General features: G+C 38.7%; 2 long non-coding RNA genes across 3 annotated transcripts; both read right to left on the reverse strand.

The window, feature by feature from the left end:
- Positions 1–948: 948 nt before the first annotated feature.
- On the reverse strand, positions 949–5,089 carry LOC307256084. Of its 2 annotated transcripts, XR_013845051.1 has the most exons (6): positions 5,025–5,089; positions 4,661–4,755; positions 4,155–4,241; positions 2,876–3,070; positions 2,539–2,677; positions 949–1,370 (listed from the first exon to the last, which is right to left on the reverse strand). It is a non-coding gene; the product is annotated as an uncharacterized lncRNA (long non-coding RNA). The 2 variants fall into 2 exon arrangements; XR_013845052.1 differs by lacking the exons at positions 4,155–4,241; positions 5,025–5,089 and having other exon boundaries at positions 4,661–4,827.
- Positions 5,090–5,470: 381 nt separating this feature from the next.
- Positions 5,471–8,912, reverse strand: LOC307256085. The gene is made up of 4 exons (XR_013845053.1): positions 8,854–8,912; positions 7,834–7,950; positions 5,966–6,170; positions 5,471–5,697 (listed from the first exon to the last, which is right to left on the reverse strand). It is a non-coding gene; the product is annotated as an uncharacterized lncRNA (long non-coding RNA).
- Between the last annotated feature and the right edge of the window lie 9,257 nt (positions 8,913–18,169).

The raw sequence follows: 18,169 nt of genomic DNA on the forward strand, positions 1-18,169 counted from the left end.
AGGACACCTGGGAGCCTGCTAGCAATTTCTAATTGTCTTTTTCATTCTATTATTGTTTCCTACATACATGCATTCTCTGTAGTTTATTATATGAAAATTGTGTGTACTGTATAATGCTTGCTCGCTGGTTGTGCATCTTGATGATGACGCCCACTTCACTAAGCTTACGGCTCAATAGATATACTGCTGAATATGGAGAATGTGACTGGGAACGAGACCACGATAATAATATACTCTTAACATGTCGAAAAGCCTCAAGTTTCTATCCAATGCAATTATAGTATACATTATTTCAGATTAAAGAGTTAAGGTTATCTAAAAATATGTAATGTATAACACAAGAAAGGGCTTGGAATTAAGTTTGCCCACCTACACACCTAAGCCTGGGTAGCCATGCACCTAAATATGCGTATTACATTATAAATCGGGGCAGTAGCAGATGTCTAGCCATGTGACAATGTATAAAGACAACTGTGTTTCTTTTAAGTTTAGTGTTTTTGTCCTTGGCAATCTTATCTTGAACTGATCTTTGTAGAATTCTTGAAAGTTTTCATGCATAAAATGGATAAATAAGTAGCCATTTACATCATAATTGTGTCACTTACAGTATAACTCCCTATTAAGATCATATAAACATAATTACAGATGTGCAAAGGCTTAACACAGATTCTCATAAGTGTAATCCATTTTTCACTCAATAGGAATGTCCATTTTTAAAGTTTCACTTCAGAGATTCAATCATTATCAATAGAACAGATAAGTCTGCTAGAATTATATTTATTCATTGCTAGGGTCTTTCATATATCTACAATATCCATAAAATAGGTCTCGGGGGAGTCATTCAAAACGGACTTTTAGAATACAATCAGAGTGATACATGTAGTACAGCAGAAACATCAAGGCCTAGCATACAGATCTCAGAAAGCATGTCTGCAGAAATAACACCATACACAGTCTTAACATAGACGACTTTGACCCATACAGTACCAAGTAAATCATAGATGTCGCTATCGGGGAATCGTTGCAAAAGAGAGCTTGCTATGTTCGACTTTTCCCTGTAAAAAACAACAGTTTATATAATAAGAGAAATCAACTCTAAAATCACCTCAAAATTAAGCTATTTGCTACTCCTCACAAATAAGACAAGGGTGTGTGATGGAGACTAGTTTATTGTCATCAGACAATTCTTCATAATCACTTTCATGTATTCAAGTCCTTTATGCTCAGACAGAGGGAACAGAGGTTCTTCAGGGAACAGAGGTCCTTTAGCCAGGCAGTACTGTATGTTGAGTCAACGACTTGGAACTTTGTCTCCACAAGGCCTTTCCTGGAGAAGATATCGTAGCCAGCAACGTCCCTCATCAGTTAAACTGCATAGGAATACAAAATGAAAAGGAGACTTGACATTTGGAACACAGTCATTCTTGTCGGACCAAAGTAAGATCCCTCCCTTAGTTTCATTTCCAATGAGCATTAGGGTGTATTCACACTGGGAAAGTCCGCTAGTTCACTTGCTTTGGTCACTTGCACCAGAATTACGAAGCAAAAGCACAAGTGTGCTGAGGTCATTCATTCATTGGACAGACATTCTTGGGCGGGGAAAAGCAGGAAGCACAAAGTGAAAACTGCCAAAGTCTAAAATATCATAGATATATTTCATAGGCCTACTGCTATCGGGTTTATAGTGATTGGGTGCCATCAGCAAATAAGAACTGTGCGTCATTAACATGTAGGCTATAAACTACAAGTCATTTGTGTTGTTTGAGAGAGAGTGAGAGAGAGAGAGAGAGAGAGAGAGAGAGAGAGAGAGAGAGAGACAGGGGGGCGGGGGGGTCACTACTGCCTGTTCTACAGTTTGATAGGTTAAATAAATAAAACTATAAATAAAAAATAAAAACATCAAATTATTGTGGTTTCATATCGTTTAAATATGTATGTCAATGTCACGTTTAGTGGCTTGTAGCCTATAATGTGAAACATATTTTTTTTGTTGCTGCTGGACGCTGGGCTCGGGAGAAGAAGCTGACACACCGCTTAGCCGCACCAAACTGACACGGATTATATCTGCGCATATAACCCGTTAACATGGGAAGCAAAATAAAAACATGGTCTTCATCTTCATCTGATTGCTGAACTTGTCAGCATTGTTACGCATCATCTCTCTCAAATGTAATATATTGGCTTAGGGCTCCCAGTCTAAACACAACGGCGACAACAACACTTTCCAATAATGTAAAGCTGATGGCGATTTATTAAAAGAAAGAAAAGGCAAGGTGCTTTCTGCGTTTGGGTCAGATCGAGTCTGGACAAATTCACACCACAAACGAACTGCAGCAGAGTGTGTTTGTTAGCATACCGATTCAGCTAGGTGTCGGGGTGCTTGTTTGGTCCGCCCCTAGCGGAATTGCTGTATTCACACTTGCCTGAAAGATGCGCACCAAGGCGGAAGTGCACCTGAGTTTGTTTCAGGTGAACTAAACACGGCAGGTGTGAATACACCCTTAGAACACCTCCATTGTGTCGTCACCATGTTCTTACCGTGGTTGTTCCCTCCAGGCATTTTTATGATCAGCTTCCCGATGCCAACAGCTAGCCCTCTGAGATAGCTTGATTTGTAGATCTATTTTCTATATGTTTTCATGGACGAATTTCTTCTCAGTGAGGATGCTTGTGGAATCTGAAGTCATACAAATGAGACAGTCAACACATTTGACCTATATTCTAAATACTAGCATACTCCCACTGGCCAAGCATATATTTGAACCTAGAAGCTGCAATATAAAATCCACAAGAAGAATTGTACAGCACATATGCCTATCAACTCATTATCTGTATATATCTGTAATCCCTCTCCCTTACAGAAGTTGTTCCTTACCACTGCTGTGCACTTTCCATGGCTGGCCATAAAGGAAGGTCTTCCTCAGTTGCATGTTCCACCACAGACAGTTGTCTTTCCAGCATTCCCTCCTTTATGCACTCCTCCCGTCACCTGATCATTGTATCGCTTGATTGCGTCAAAATAGATTCTCTTTTTTTTTTTTTCGATACAACTGTTGGGTCTGGTTGCTGTCTATAGTTACAAAAGAGACATAAAACATTAAATCCAGGTGGTTCACTGGTTAAGGTGAGTACCATATACACTCACCGGCCACTTTATTAGGTACACCTGTTCAATGGCTTATAAAAACAAAAAGCTAATCAGCCAATCACATGGCAGCAATGTAATGCATTTATGCATTTAGACGTGGTCAAGACAATGTACTGAAGTCAAACCGAGCATCAGAATGGGGAAGAAAGCGGGTTTAGGTGACTTTGAACATGGCATGGTTGATGGTGCACGGCAGGATGTATCCATACTTTCATGTTGTTTACGCCAAATTCTGAACCTGCGATCTGAATGTCGCAACTGAAAATCGAGACTCATCAGACCAGGCATGATTTTTCAATCTTCTATTGTCCAATATTGGTGATCCTGTGAGAATTGTAGCCTAATTTTCCTGTTTTTAGCTGACAGGAGTGGCACCCGGTGGGGTCTTCTGTTGCTGTAGCCCATCTGCTTCAAGGTTGGTCGTGTTTTGCGTTCAGAGATGGTGTTCTGCATACCCTGGTTGTAACGAGTGGTTATTTGAGTTACTGTTGCCTTTCTATCATCTCGAACCAGTATGCCTATCCTCCTCTGACCTCTGACTTCAACAAGGCATTTTACATCCACACAAATTCCGCTCACTGGATATTTTTTCTTTTTCGGACCATTCTCTGTAAACCCTAGAGATGGTTTGGACGGATCCCAGTAGATCAGCAGTTTCTGAAATAATCATACCAGCCCTCCTGGCACCCTCAACATTGCCATGTTCAAAGTCACTTAACACCCCTTTTTTCCCCATTCTGTTGCTCGGTTTCAACCTGAATAAGTTGTCCCGTCCAGGTCTACATGCCTAAATGCATTGAGTTGCTGACATGTGATTGGCTGATTAGTTATAAGTGTTAACAAGAAAATGAACCGCTGTACCTAATAAAGTGGCCGGTGAGTGTAGTACCATAATGGCCCAGGTTCAAAAAAGGCTTTGGCCCTGTGCTGCATGTCCCCAAAGAATTCCAGATAAGAGATTTGCAGATCATGTCAATACATATAAATAGGTGAGTCAGTAACCCACCAGTGCGATTATAGAGGCTTTCTTTTTTGATAAACACCCAGACAAATCTGCTCTATTGACCGCTGAAGGCTGTGTTGGTCAACGCAACTGCAGTTGGGGAGACAAAACACATTCAATATATAAGCCACTGTGAAGTGATGGTCAGCATACTTTTCCGATAACTACTACTAAACTGTTAACTTTGCGGCTTTGCTTCAGTTGTGTGGAAGCAAACTGAAGCTGTGAACACAAATTTGAAAGCCAAATCACCATTACCAATACTTAAAATTCTTCATTGACACCTTTCAGAATGAGACCACAAATCCATCTGATAGCTTTGTCTAGAGATGCTGATGAAGCATTTTGGGACAGTGGCTTTGGCTGAAATATCCTATACATGACATTTCCATTGGAAACATAATGTATTACAGGACAGACAGTAATGGATTACAGCAACACGTTCAACACTGCATATTACACAATGCAGTTAAAAAAATATTATTTGGAACTATGGCAATATAATGTACCATCAGTTACCCACTGTCTGACGTCATCAACCCACAGCTGCACCATGTTCTCCAGCCCTTCAGCCTCTGGGAATCTGCCTCAGCCTTAGAACAGCCTACAGTGAAAACAACAAACAAACAATTGCAGGGTTTGTGTGTGTAGGTAATCATGTGATAATATTATTAGTACCTTGACATAACTGTTGGTCAATTCAAGATTAAGACTGTCGTGCTTGTGCCTGTATAACCAATGACATGAAGTCAGCATGTCATCCCGATACAAAACAAAATATATAAAATGGACCTCAGTGGCTTAGTCAACTGTATGTATTTGCATATAGAAAATGGGCACGCAAGACTAAAGTAATAAAGGAGAATTACATACCTGATTTGATCATGTTAACAGTTGACCAATTACTCCTCTTCCCCTGCGTCGTGCCGGCCCCCTCCATATTCCTTCTACTCAAGACAATTTAATATGTGTGAAACAAAGTTATCTGTTGGGATGCACCGATCTCAAATGTGTGTATTGTCATTATCAATAATAAAATTTATTTACAATGTTAATAATAAAATGTCAATATCTCACACTTGGATGAATAGGCCTATGCAGGAACAGGCTCATTTGATGGAGAGGGCTCAGTTCCGGCAATGCAACCTTTTGAAGGAAGGGGTAGAACTCTTGTCAAACACAAATGTCAGTACACAAACATTTTTTGCTTGTGGGCTGCCTGAATCTCCTTCTGCAGGAACAGGGGTTGTCTTAATATCTCCCCCTGTTCAGTGGAACCCCATGCTACCTCATGACCCTCTTCATCAAGTTGACCTGCTCTCCGTGCATTCTCCCTGGCTGCAGATCTTTGGCTGGCACCACAGCTACCTCTTCTTGTAGTGTGTATGCAAAATGTATTTAGATAAGATTGCAAGACATTCACAGCCGGACTATAAACTGGAATACTTTACTTACATTTTTCACTTTACTCTAGATCTCCTGAACAAACGAGGGCACGTCTGCATCCTTGGGTATAATGGTGCCTTTAAAATATGACTCCTCCGACCTTAATGCAAGCACAAAACTGAATTTCAGCCCAGATGCTCCTGTTCAAGAAACATTTAACACATGACATGGTTCTTCATATTGGATTTAAAATGCGACAACTTCCCCTGATACAGATACTGTAGCCTGTTTTACAGTAGCATGGATCAACCTAATCCAATGTTCAGCCCTGCTCTTAATGTGGCTCTGGCAATGATCTAAAACAGTCAAATTTATTAAGCTTGTGACACAACTGAAAAACTAAAATATGAAAGTTAAAACATACATACCATGTATGCTAAATAGTTGCCCTGCCAGCAGACTGTGTGGGTTGCAGGTCGAAGCTGCACAGTCAGACAGGTCTGCAGTTCCTCTTTGGAACCTCTCTGGAGGACGACAAGCAGTCAAAGTAGAGCCTTGCTTGGGTCATCACCGTGGGTACCTCATCAGACGGTTCACAAGGATTCAGGTCCTCACTGGCAGCTACAGAAAGAACTAATGTAGGATAGATACACAAGAGATGATCAAAATACAATATAAAATACTGGCTGGCAAATTAGCTATCTAGCTGAAAGTTATTTTATGTAAATAAATGTATATTGATGAACATATTAACCCCTTTAAATATGATTTATCCAGAGAAAACATAGACCAACATGTAGCTGAAGAACGTTTTTGTGATTCCCCACTTCTGCTTTTTCTTTTCAGCAGTGGAATTCCTTAATTCTCTCTCATCCCCATCGAATAGGAAATGTATGCTTGATCTAAAATGTGATTTGCCTTTCATGACAGAAAGTGAGCACTGCACGATAGCACAACGGCAACTATTGGACAGTGGTATTTTTTCTAATTTTTATTTGCAGAATAATGTCTATCCAAAGGTACTTGCATTACCCTGAGCCAGAAATAGGTCTGCAAACAAAATAGCATCCTCTGCTGGACCTCTATTGTGCTGACTTGCCATCTAAATTAGGGCTGCAACTAACGATTATTTTGATAATCGATTAATCTGTCGATTATTTACTCGATTAATCGATTATTAATCGATTAGTGTTTTGGTCCGTAAAATGTCAGAAAATGGTGAAAAATCAATTTTCCAAAGCCCATGTTGACGTCCTCAAATGTATTGTTATGTCCAATACACACAGATATTTCAGTTTACTGTCATAATAGGATTAAAGAAACCAGAAAATATTCACATTTAAGAAGCTGAAATCAGAGAATTTGGAATTTTTTTATTAAAAAATTACTCGACACGATTAATCGATTATCAAAATAGTCGGCGATTATTTTAATAATCGATTTGTCGATTAATCGTTGCAGCTCTAATCTCAATTATACACTATTGAATGAACGAGTGAATAAGAACTTTCACCCAAGATTTCACATGTTTAAAGTAAAGAAAGAAAGCAACTTTGATGCTTTAAAAGATAATCCTGCATAACGAAAATGATCTGTGAAATTATCTTTAAAGCTATAGTCTTACAGCTACCTTTAAAGCCAAACGAGCTAACTCGTTGATGCTATAGCGTCCGCGTGTATGAGTCACTTATTGAATAAATGAAGATGAAAAACGCAAAACAATAAACAAAGAGCTGTGCAAACATTGTTCTATAAACACAAGGAATTGGGATTGAGCCTTAGTATGGTAGAAAAAAGATTTAGGGTGTCCGATCTAGTATGGTCAGATCTAGTATGCTTAAACATATGTCTACTACATATTGCTGAGATTATTAGTGTTGAAAACAGCATGTTTTTTGGGCAATTCTGACCCACAATTCAGTGTGCACTGGAGCTCACGTATGAATACAACCGGGGATGTGACGGATATAAAAGCAAGAGGCAAGATCAAGGCGCAATGTTAGGGTGAAATAAATAAGTAAAGGTATGTCCCAATTGTAGCCTACTGCATCCTAACTAGATTATGTTTATGGTCGTAGTATGTAGAATAGAAAAAAGCAAGAGGAGGAGATTTGGAACACAGGGTTGGTTTCAAACTTTTGACAGTGGAAACGCAAAGAATTGTGTGCCAAGCTGTGCCAAAACGAACTGTACCTCTGGGTGGAAAAAAGGCTTTAGAGAATCACAGGGAGACAAGGCATCAAATATAAATATAAAAATATTTGACCGTGACTTCAAAGAGGTCCTCCATCCTTACAAGACACACTGATGATGTCTCTGTCAAGTGGGAACCGGTCACCGACAACTCCATACACCCAGCCTTCTGAAAGTCTTGCAGGTTTTGCCAGAAAGAAAAACGGTCTAAATCCCAGGGCTTGAAGATTCTCGAGGTAAAAAACATGGACACATACAAACACACAAAAAGACAGAAGAATTTTGAAATTTAAGATTATAGCAACAATGATAAACAGTACAGAAACGTTAAATATACAGCAAGTTACAGATCCCCTCCACACAAAATATTTTTTTATTTTTAAGTCTCTTAAAATGTTTTACAGTCCTCTATATTGAATTGAATGAATCTGTGCATAGGTTGTCCCTAAAGACCTGTTTACCCCCACAATCTCCTACATGTCTTTGATTAATTTGAACAAAAAAGTGTTTATTTACTCGGTAAAACAATTACAAATTAAACATTTAAATATTCAATTATATATGTAATAATTTCATGTTTGACGTGTAATAAACATTAGGGGATAAATGACTTTGTAGAATATTTAAAAAATTTACACGTTTCTGAGAGGGGATTGATTAGCCCCGTTTTTAAGAAACAACTTCAAAATCTATAAGTTAAAGTTAAATTAGTTTAATATTTACAATTAAAAAGATGGTTCAGAACTGTGCGCAGAGTGGCTCGAGAGAAAGAAATGTAAAGAAGCAGGATTGACAATACAATAACAATAGCTTACTTACATGATGAGCGGTGTCGAAAATGAAGAGATAGAATGAGAGAGCGAGTGTTTGAAGAATATTAAGAGTGTGAGTCAGAGTTATAAAGCCAGAAAGAGTGTACAAGAGATTCAAAGGAAGAATAGGAAAGCCTTTCAGCTACCTTTAAAGCCAAACGAGCTAACGTCCGCTTACGTTTATACTTTCGGTGTTCTACGGTCTGATTCAACCTACATGCCATTTACACTATTACTTGTATCCTAACAACAAGCTCCAGCACAAGTTTTCAAATGAATAGTTATATTTGCCACGTTTATCATACCCTTACCTGAGAGTGAAAGCGTTTCATGAGGAAATATCCAGCTTGTTTTGTTTTGCAGGTTGCAAGCTCTTCTTCACGTCGTCTGGATGTGGATTTTTTGACATTGGCATTAAATGATCGCCCCCTGCTGTAATCCTCCCACGGCTGCGCCCCTCATCAAAATCATGGCGGTGCAATGAAAGATCTTTCTGTCGAGCCTTCGTGATAACTATCAAACTATCCTACACACTCACTGAGTGAAGATTGGGAAAGTAAAGTGGACATTTCTCGCACGAAATGTTATCAAACACGTTTAATGATGAATCTATCCTTAAATCGCCTGTTGCATTGTCGGAGAATTAAATGCACCCGCATTCCGACATTTAAAAACCAACTTCAAACTAAGAGTCACTAAAACAAAAATAAATAATCACAAGATGCGAAATATAAAACAAATTAAATTAATTTAAAAGAATATCATCTCAAAAGACGTTACCAACATTATGCTAGGCTACTGCTCTAAATCTAAAAGTGAAAAAAAAAAAAAAAGGCCTACAAGAATAATTGAGAATAGAGCTCGGATGTTTCAATAATATTATTCAGGCCAATATAGGAGCCCTGTGCCTGGTATGATAGCGATCTCTCCGGAATGTGAAACCGGGAAGGTATTGATTTAATAAGCCGAGTTCAAATAAAATTGTGGGCATTTTTTAGACAGTAAAAACATCACCCAGCATGCATTACAATTACAAACGTATAAATAATAGCGTTTTAGCCTGTGATCCACTTTAATTTAGCCTGGAGTAGGCTATTATTGGGAGACAAGGACGTAACTTTACTGCATAAGATACAGTGCACGTCACATCCTGTTGGTATAATAACAACACACGGCCGATAGTTTGATCAAATATGTGAAGTCACAGTATGCCAACACAGTCAGCTGCTCGTACTTACATTTGAACAATACCATACTCTGAATAGGACGGATAAATTAAAGCCCATTCGCCTGTTATCTTCTTAAATGTGGCTTACTGTAGACAATGTTAAGAGTAGGCTATATTCGCCGTCTCGTTCCCGGGCGCATGCGCCACATTCACCAGTATATCTATGAAGAGCAATAAGCTTCCAAAAGTGAAGCCTAAGGGCGGATTTAGCGTCACATTTTGAAGCTAAATGCACTGCAAATCAGTCCCGTTTTGACGCCTTGGGATGAGAACGTGTTGGTCTGAGACACTTATATATACACTGTAAATAATTACCAGGATTTCACAATATTTAACTGTAATATTTCACAATAAATTACTGTGAAAATCACTTTACAGGCTCTAACTGTAATGTTCACAATATAATACAGTAATTTCAAATTTCACTGTTATTTACTGTGATATTTGCATTACAAGGATTTCACAACATGTTACTGTAGTTTTTCACAGTTAAATCCTGTATTCAGACCATTCCCTGTGAAAACACAGTAATTTACGTTGACGCACTGCATTGTGGGAGGTCCCGCGACTTTTAATTTTTAACCGTCACCGAGCAGTTAGCTCATTCGGCGCCAAGTGAAGACAGAGGAAGAAGAAGCTTCACTGATAAGGTAAGTCCCTCTCAGTTTTAGCATTAACAGGTGGTTAATCTTAAATGATTGTGGTTAAATGTGTTAACAGTTAGTCTGAAAATAGAATGTGTAAATTTTTTTCCATGATATTTTAATTTTTTTATGAAAATTGAAATGTTTCTAAAGCCTAAAATATGCTTTTATTCCAAATATTGTTGACTTGATATACTGTTGATTTTGTCGGTAAATTAACCAACATTCATTTGGATCACTGGGTTATTTTAGCTCGACTTTTTGATGTGAGGTACAAGTTATTGGATTGATCGTGTCACATTGGTTAGCTAGCTTGCTAACGTCCTCCCCAGCAGTGTTGTCTGATGAGAAAGATACATAGGCTAGCTTCATTGTTGTTTTTTCAACATTTGAAATGCCTGAAGCCTAAAATATTGTTACAGCTTGTTGGTCGTGTCAGTAACTAAATGATCCGACATTATTTTGGATCATGGTTGTGGTATTTTAGCTCCACTTTGGCGGCCTCCACTCGTGTATGATTACCGAAGCCCCTCGCTGTCATTGCCGCCGCGGCAGCAGATGCTTTTCAGCGCCGGGCTCTCGGGTGGAGTCCTCCGGTAAGGAGGGGGCAACCGCGCGGCGGTGTGAAAAAGCCTTAACTGTCTCTAACTTGCCCTGTTTATGTTCTGCTGCTGCGCACACAATGCTGATTTGCTGTTTGTGTATTTGCCAGCGGTGTGCAAATTTATCACGCATGCAAACTAGTCAGCTTTCGGCGAAATTCGCCGTTTTGTTAACAAAATTGGCCCCCTATGTGGTAGGATCCGCGGAGAATGGTCAGCACTGTGTGTGTGTGTGTGTGTGTGTAGTGACCATAGCGACTGAGTGAGTATGAGTGACAGATGGTAACTCCTATCATATGTGCGTTGACGGTGATTTGGCCAATCAGAACCTATATTTGTCTCTGATGGGCGGTGACATCAGTCAGTCAGAGCGTCTGCAGGGAAGTTGACTTTTTCTCCTCTCTGCAAGTTTTCGGAGCGTGCAAGAAGCCACAGTATTATTATTTTACCGTGGAAATGTGCCTACTTAGTTTACATGAATCACTTTTATAATAAGTACACTGAGTTTTCCAACCGTTGTTTTATATGGCCGATTGTATTGCTTTATGCACGCTGATTAACGGCCGCGACTTGCGGATTGTAACTGCAGAAAACGTCACCTCAAATTAGTTATGTGCTTTTGGCTATTGCTGTTTTCACGGTTTTTGAAATGTGTGTGGTGTTCTGGCCGACACACCTGAAGTGAATGTAGTGCTTACAGCAGATCAGCGCCAAACCACACACTCACTATGTTACCGTTATGTTCCAGCACACTAGAGAGATGAACAAAAAAAAAATCCAATAAGCATGGCTTTGGTGTGAAGGCCCCTTCAGGCTGCACAGTTGACTGTTGAAAAAGATACGTTAATTTTCCACCTTTTAAACTTATCTGAATCTAGTTGAGCTTTCATTCAGGCAGTTTAATGTGATGCCATTAGAATGAACACAGCAGGTGTTGTCTGTTGCACTGACTCCACACATTCATTCTGAGATATTCTTTATTATAGCATTTTAAGTGTGTGTGTGGCATATGTTAATGTGTCTTTCTCTGTTCCCAGGTGTTGTGTTGAGCATCTATTGAAGGCAGCCATCGCCATCGTATTGTATTTCGCCACTCTTTGGCCAGAAAGGCACAGAGGTAAACTTGTTAGCTTAAAACTGCTTAAAAAAAAAGTATTACAAATATTATTATATCAATACATTGTTTGTTTGTTTGTTTGTAACCTTTATTTAACCTCGAAAGATCAATTGAGGGGTGACCCTCTTTTACAATGACGTCGAGTACAGATACACAATATACAATGAGAATACATAACAAGTTTACACACACACACACACACACACACACACACACACAGACAACAATTTAAAACATTCAGATCAATTGAATGAAATAAATAATAGCCTAATTAAAACAGTTACAAGTGTGGAGGGGTTGATTCAAAATAATACTTTTAAATTGGTTAACAGATATGAGTGTATTTATTTTAATTGTATGTTGTAGGCTGTTCCAGGAGTCAGGGGCACTATAGCTAAAAGCGGTTTTACCAAGCTCAGACCGGGCATAGGGGACATATAACATGATCATGTCAGTTGAGCGGGTTTGATAAAGCCCATCTGAAATAAGCAGCATTTCTGTCAGATAGAGTGGTAGCTTTCCAGTCAGAGCTTTATATATAAAAATATGCCAATGTGCATCACGTCTCTCCTTAAGGGAGGACCACCCAACCTTTTCATATAAAACACAATGGTGTGTATCATAAGCATCTCCTGTAATGAATCTCAAAGCAGAGTGAAATACAGAGTCAAGGAGTTTAAGGCATGAACGAGATGCATGCCGATAAACCACATCACCGTAATCAAGGACAGACATAAAAACTGCCTCAATAATCCTTTTCCTACTAAACAACGGGAAGGTAGCTTTATTCCTATAAAAATATCCAATCTTTTGTCGCAGACGACAGACAAGATTTTTTATGTGAAATGTAAAAGAGAGTTTATCATCTATACATTGTAATAGGGCTGGGCAATATGGGGTAAAATCAATATCTCTGTATTTTTGGACTATATCTTGATACACAATATACAGTATATCTCAATATTTTTCAAATGTCTTGTGCTCTATTTAATTATTTTTTTTACATAACATCACACCAGTAATATGATTTAAATAGTCCCTGCAAAATGTGTCTGCACTAACGATGCAATATGAAACAACATATTGTTTATATTCTTTAGTGCTTTCTGTTTGAGTTGTCCATTAGACAATCAATTACATCAGTAACAATTATCAGTAAGTGGGTAACCAGTTGTGAAAATACTCAAGGTTGCTGAAACTTCTTTCCTTGTTCATTTAGCACCCAACTTCTTTACAACAGCTCTGCATGTGTGTTCTCTGTTCTTTTCAGGTGACATGCAGAAGCCAACCACATGGATGCTCAGCATTGCACTGTCAGAAGGTTGTCGTGGGACCACACCATTCCTTCGGCAATGGAGTAGCTGCACTTCTTGCTAGCTATTATTGCTTTAACCTGCAGTACCCGAAGGAGGGCCCCTCCACTTTGGAGTTTATCCAAAGGTATTTTAACACTCAAATGAATATTGTACTGCAGGGTTTCCCACAGTGCTTTCTAGTTAAAGCGGATACGAAGAACTCTTTTAAAAATATCTAAAAAAGTCTTATTTTTCCTCTGATGATCATAAATTACCTTTAACAGCAAACAACACCATCAGTGCAAAGAAAGCATTTTTTATTTAGTATTATTAATGCCTTTGGTCTGGTCGCACACCCAGTCCGATTTTCGGCTTGCGCATGCAGGCCCTATTGTCACATATTCGTATTGGTTGCAGATTTCAGTGTAGCGCAGCAATGCGATTTGAGTAGCCTATCCCTCCAGGTAAGGGAAGGGGAGCGGGAGCCTTGTTTGAGACAGTTATTTATCGTCATATGGCTGATAACGGGGCTGGACCATCAAAGAAAAAAAGAAAATTCCTCTTAAGTGAATGAACGGTACTAAAACAAGGTTTACTTTGCTTCATTCATCATCATCAGACGACCATTATTCATCTGATATAGTCATAATTTACAACAACATAAACACATTACCTCATCGGATCCATACTGCTGTCTCTTGTTCATTCGCTTTTTGTGAGGGCACAGAATCTTTCAGCTCCTTGAGAGTAGTTAGCTGACACTGCATCAACTCATTGCAATCAGGTGTGTATGGCACTGACCAGCATTAGTTGATGCAGAGTCACTAACCACTCTCACAGAGACGAAAAAAGTCCGTGCCCTCACACTTTCAACACACGGACATGCACTATATTGCGCCCTAATCATTTGACACTTGCACGCCCGGCACGAGCTAGAAAGCCCAAATTCAAATGCCAAAGTTCCTCGTAGCTACTTTAAGGCTACAGTTGAACCAAAAAAAGTACATTGACTTAAATTGTCTTTCATCTCTGTGATGAACAGCAGCCCCTAATTGTTGATACTATCAGTGTGCCCGTAACTTCTTTCTTTGGTGTAAGGTTTACTCCATCTGTCTTGAAATTATGCAATATATATCAATGTAAAACTGAAAGTTGTTTTCTTGGTTCATTCACAGGTGCTTCTTGAGCATCAACCCAGAGACGGGCTCCAAAGTCAAGAAAGGACGTGGACTGATTAATCCACATGTAGGCAGTGAGCACACTCTTACGGAAAATATTGAACTTTGAATGGATATCAATGTAAAATGTGTCTTGTGTTTAGAAAAAAGTGTAAATGTGGTGTTTTTCCTCTTCAATTAATTAATCAGCTGGCTACACTGTGTCCCACTAATATGATGTCACTAGTTACGTTGCTGCCGCGGCCAGTGCCTATCTACGGCTCTGATCCATAGACTGTATATATTCTTTCCGTCCAGCATAAACCCGTCTACCATGTAAAGGTGCTAACGAGCCAGATCTAGCTGTTAGACGTGTAGGCTACATTTCTTTGGTCCATCTTGTTGTTATAGCTTTTGAAATGACAGTGATGTATTTCCTATTCGCCAATCTTTGCAGATAGAATAAGAATTTTAAACTAGAAAATTCTGCAGACATTTTAAAAGTGCAAGCCCCCCGGCCAGCCCCGCTTTCGCGGCCAGAGGCGACCTTAGATGAAATCAAAACGCAACTACTAAACATTCTATGCAAAGGGAGGGATGGGTGGGGCAGAGACAGCTCAGCTGCACCTGCGTAAATCTTTTGGTCAATGGCGGCCATGTTTTGCAAGCTATTCTACTAATCTTGAAAAATATGGCTGCCATTGACCAACATGTTTACGCAGGGGCTGGTCTTAACAGCTAATTGGCCATAACTCATTGAACATAGGTCCTATCATCATGAAACTTGCTGGAAATGGCAGAACATGTGTGGTAGCATGTCTCCCAAGGCTTTTAAAGCCCAATCCATATAGGGGGCGACACAAATGTGAGACCCATAGCTCAGAAACACACGTACAGATCATGGTGCACCACAATAAAGCCTCTTGGACCATAGGGGTCAGCCATGATTCATTTATTTTTTGACCTTAGGGGGGCCTGCACTTTTAAAATGTCCGTGAATTTTCTAGTTTTAAATTATTATTACAATGGCAGGGCACAGCACATCCTGTGGCATATGAAATTAAATGGCATACCACATGTCACAGTGACAGCTGCCATAGGTTGATTTGGGATCTCTGCCACTCAGATCTATGGGTTACCGTGCCCTGCCAAACCGAACTGCTACTCAGTGGGAAGGATGAATATCTATTGTACATTTATAGTTGAAAGCATGGTTCATAAAGTTTGATTCAAAATGTTGTGTTTTCAAGGTTTGAAATGTGCTTGAAATTGTGAAACACACAGAAACATTACACCACTTTGCATACAGAATTATATTGTATCGGTTAATGTGAAAACAAAACTACTTGGATCAAATGTTTACGTCACAAAAACACAAGTTCAGATTTTTAGGCTTAAAAATGTAATTATTTCTACAGATTATAAGGTTCTCCGAATCGTACTTCCAACTTGTTTGAAAAAGTTAAATGTATTAATGTGTAAATAAATATTGAATTGAACAAATTGCCTGTTTTCTTTGTTTTCCTTTTACTTTAGACGCATGTTTTTAAAGTTACAGTATATTGCTATATCACAGTAATTCCATGGGAAAGACAACTGTGAATTTACAGTAAATTACTGGCTACCTAATTGCATTACTTTCACAGTAAAAATAAAAAAATACAGCTATTAATTGTAATTTAAGTACTGCAAGGTACTGTAATAACACAGCTATATATTGCTATATCACAGTAATTCCATGGGCATGGTAACTGTGAAGATACTGTATGCAGTTGTATTTTTATTGTAATTTACTGTGATTTTCACTGTAAATTAATGTGAACTATTTACTGTTAATTACTGTGAAAATGTGTACAGGAAATTACTGTGAAATTACTGTGAAAGTAATGCAATTAGGTAGCCAGTAAAATCCTGTAAATTTACAGTATTTTTTTTTACAGTGTATGTGTATATGTATTCTTTACATACATGTTTACATGTTGTGTGTGTGTGTGTGTGTATATATATATGTATATATATATATATATGTGTGTGTATATAGGGGAAGGTGGGGTGATTTGTGCAACTTTTTACTCAAAGTGATTTTATAGTGAGGCCTTGACAGTTATGTCTCCAACTCAAATATGTACATATATTTCAGGATGTTGTGCATCCCTGGCAATAAAAACTTTGGATCTGGAATAAACTGTTTAAGAAATATAGCTTTCGGAAAAAAAGTTGTCTTGTCGCACAAATCACCCCACGTAGTGGGGTGATTTGTGCGTCATTGTGTCACAATGACAAAGTCACCATCATCATCTTTCTGGCCATCTGAACTCTCATCAGTGGTGTCGTGAAGTGGAATTGAGATGTCACTCTCTCCTGAGCTACTGTAGACTATCACTTTCTTTTGGTGACCAGCGTATACAGCCATGCCACTGGCACAACTCTCAGAAATGTACTTTGCACTAGTTGCTCCGTGCTTGTGGAACCAACTGCCACCTGACAAATGTGATTCCCCCTACATTTCTGCCTTTAAATCAAGGCTCAAAACCCATATGTACACCCTGGTGTTTCCTCCCCATTAACCTCTGCACTACTTACTTACCTCTGCACTACTATCTGTGTTTATGTGGATGTATGGGCTTTACGTCTTTTATTTTGGTTATTGTTATTTTACCTTCATTGTTTACCTACTGAATGCACTATGTACAGCACTTTGGACAGTGCAAACTGTCATAAATGTGCTTTTATAAATACATTTTACTTACTTACTTACTTATAACTCACCCAGGCCCTTGCGCACAAATCACCCCATCCCCAGAATTTTGGATAATAGGCATGATGCAGCAATTTAGGGTTGACATTGTGCTAACTATATAGACTCAAAGTGTAGCATACCAAAGCACTAAAACATGTGTCAAATGTTTTCAAACGTGTCTATAATTGTTCAGACACAATAATCAAAAAACCTTGATCATGGAAATTTTACTTTGAAAGGCAAAACACAGTTTTTTGAGCTTAAATGTGCTTATATCTTATTCCTTGTGTCTCCCTTCTTTACAGGATGAGTCAAATGGATGGCTCTTCTTAAATATGTGGTCACATTTCCAATTTCTTCCACGGTTTTCTAGAAACAAGGGGTTTTGCAACTTCCAAAATGCACAAATCACCCCACCTTCCCCTATATGTATATATACTGTACATATATTCTAGGTTTATTTTATCTAAAATTTGGTTCTTATTGCACTATACGTTGATACTCTTTTACTCTATATACTCTATACTATTTTTAAATTTTTTATTGTTGCATTATTGAGGAGAGCTTGGAACACAAAAATTTCATTGCCAGCTATGACTGCTTGCCTGTTATGTTGTGCATTTGACGAATAAACTAACTAACTAACTAACTAACACTCTACAGGGCATGAGGAGCAACCAAAACATTTTTGGGGGGTGTCAGATCTTACAGTCCCAAGATATGAGGGGGGAGGATTTCGGCAGGTATGAAAAACAGTGTAGGCTGTATGAACAGTTGATAATGAAATGGCTATTGTGATCAGCATAGGCACATAGGAAATGTATTTTCTTCCACCTCCTACATC

Source organism: Ammodytes marinus (assembly GCF_949987685.1).
Source record: "Ammodytes marinus genome assembly, chromosome: 9".
NCBI classification, from domain to species: domain Eukaryota; kingdom Metazoa; phylum Chordata; class Actinopteri; order Uranoscopiformes; family Ammodytidae; genus Ammodytes; species Ammodytes marinus.